This window comes from Sardina pilchardus, chromosome 2 (assembly GCF_963854185.1).
Source record: "Sardina pilchardus chromosome 2, fSarPil1.1, whole genome shotgun sequence".
NCBI lineage: Eukaryota > Metazoa > Chordata > Actinopteri > Clupeiformes > Clupeidae > Sardina > Sardina pilchardus.
This window is the reverse complement of record NC_084995.1, coordinates 12,394,202-12,396,701: the sequence shown is the minus strand read 5'-3', so window position 1 is coordinate 12,396,701 and position 2,500 is coordinate 12,394,202. Positions and strand designations below refer to the sequence as shown.

The 2,500-nt window shown below is 49.7% G+C and overlaps 1 protein-coding gene across 1 annotated transcript in view; it reads right to left on the bottom strand.

Annotated features, from left to right (window-relative positions):
- LOC134098089 (potassium/sodium hyperpolarization-activated cyclic nucleotide-gated channel 2) overlaps nucleotides 1–2,500 on the bottom strand; it is a 51,143-nt gene that overhangs the window by 16,319 nt on the left and 32,324 nt on the right. The gene's annotated exons all lie outside the window — the stretch shown is intronic.

Genomic DNA, 2,500 nt, shown 5'->3' with positions numbered 1-2,500 from the left:
AGTAATGAAATGTACTGTATGTACAGTATACAGTTCAGGGCAGAGTTAGAGCCGGGGTTGGGTTTTTCACAGCACACACACACACACACACACACACACACACAGTTGAAACTCAAGTGAAGGAGCTCCAGGGGTGTGGGGAATGGGAAGAGCTGCTTGACCTGGATAAATCTGCTTTTAACATTGTCAGCTCCGGCTGGATAGAGCCTCAGGAAAAAGCCTGCAGGTGTGTGTGTGTGTGTGTGTGTGTGTAGGGGGGGATGGGGGTTGGTCTTGGATGTTTGTGTACATCTCTATATTGAGCACCTTCATACTGTACACTTAATGAACTGGTGCCACTCAATACCAACAGCACTGCAGTATACTGACTCAGAAGCCACTCAGTTTGTAAAAGTACTAACAACTCAGTGTACACAATCCCAGCCAGGGAGCTTCAGATCAATAGCTTCTTGAGGATTTGACTCGGAACAGCGAGCCATGCTGAGATTAAAAATAAACAAAATGTAATTAAAAAAAAGCACCCTTTAGCACAAACAGTCTCAGGCAGAGCAGATACATTGTAAGTCACTTTTTTCCCCTTAAAAGCTAGCGAGACAGACACTGGCAATCAATAGAATGGAAATGCCAGCAGCGCCCTGTCTCATCGTAATGTCCCATGTCATGAATGTGTGTGTGTACTGGCACTCAACTTAATGTCCTGTGTCATGAATGTGTGTGCACCGGCAGTAAGGACATCCTTCCCCTGACATTGAGTGTGTGTGTGCGTCTATGTGAGGGAGTGTGTGTGTGTGTGTGTGTGTGTGTGTGCGTGTGTGCGTGTGTGCGTGTGTGCGTGTGTGCGTGTGTGCGTGTGTGCGTGTGTGCGTGTGTGCGTGTGTGCGTGCGTGCGTGCGTGTGTGTGTGTGTGTGTCTGTGCGCGGGTGCGCGCAGTGGAGGTGATTTGTCATATTTACAGTTCTCTGATGCTGTGGGTGTGACGGGGGCATGTGACGTTCCATGATCACACACGTCACACATGCAGACATACACACATCGGAGCATCCTCTGATTGAGGAGGAAGATGTGCAGGTACCACAGGTTAAGTGTGTATCTGTGTGTGTGTGTGTGTGTGTGTGTGTGTGTGTGTGTGTGTCTGCAAGTGTGTGAGCATACGTGCCTCTGTGTGTCTTTGTGTGGTGTGTATGTGTGCTTTTTACTCATCTGTGTGGAAGAGCAGCACTCTCAGGAGTTATCAGATCCCCCCATCTCAGCAATCGATAAGCCGGGACTCAGTCTGGCTTAGCACTTCCCTCCTGTGGCCGAGAGTGGAACTGCGGCTCGCTTTGCTGACTGTCTCCAGGTGAGGCCAAGTGTATTAGGTGTCAGGGGTGCTACTGTTACCCGCTAGTGAGAGCAGCATAAACATGGAGAGAGAGGGGAGAAAGTGATGCAGAGAGAAAGAGAAAAACAAAGAGTGAGAGGGAGAGAGGGATGCAGAGAGAGAGAGAGTGACTGCTTACAGTAGCCATCCTTTCTGAAATAGGATGAGTGTAAAAAATGGGTGTTGATGTTACCACAGGAGATGTTCACCAGTGAAGATGACAGAGTGTGAGGTCTGCCCATATGCATTATGGGAGCTCCAGGAAGCGTCCCTGACCCACATATGAAGGGATGTGACCCTGCCCTGCCAGTGCTCCAGCGGGACACCAGAGTGGGGAGGAGGAGGAGAAGGGGGGGGGAGGAGGATGGGGGGCAGGCGGGGAGGAAGAGGAAGAAGAGGAGGAGGAGAAGGAGGGGGGAGGAGGAGGAGGAGATCAGAGTAGGGAGGAGGAGGACCCAGCATGCTCCACAAGACGGCAGCAACACCACCATCATTCACTGTGGTCCTGGATCATCACCATCTCCTGTATTGGTCAACACAGCAGCCGTGACTGGTTATAGAGCAGATCTGCAATATGAAAGAGTCCCTCCAGGGTTCACCTAAGCTCTGAGTGGAGAGTCTAGCTAAAACAGTCACGTAGCTAAAATAATATGTTAGATATAATAATATACATACACACACAATACACACATACGTACAATATAGGCGCACACACATACACACACTCACTCACTCACTCTCCCACACACACACTCACAAACACATTAAAATAATCCCCTCTCTGTTTAATTAGTGTTTTACTCAGAGATAAAGGCTGGTCTACTGGGCTTTGGTTACAAGGTCAACTACGTGCACAAATAGAGGTTTGAGCGCCGAAGTGAAGTAATAAATTTAATCTCCTCTCTAAACACAGGCTGCAAAGGATGTCTCTGATTACTACGGCGACGCTGGGCATCGCCCGGCCCTCGTCTGGCGCGGTTGCGGGCGGCGCGGCAAGTCTTCCGGCTGGATGGACTAATTCCCAATGTAGGACAGGCGCTATTTGAACATGGTGCTGAGGCCCAATCACAAACCCATAGATTAGCACGACCTGTGTGTGTGTCCTTTTCAAACAAGTGGCTCTGTTGCTGTGGACCAGGG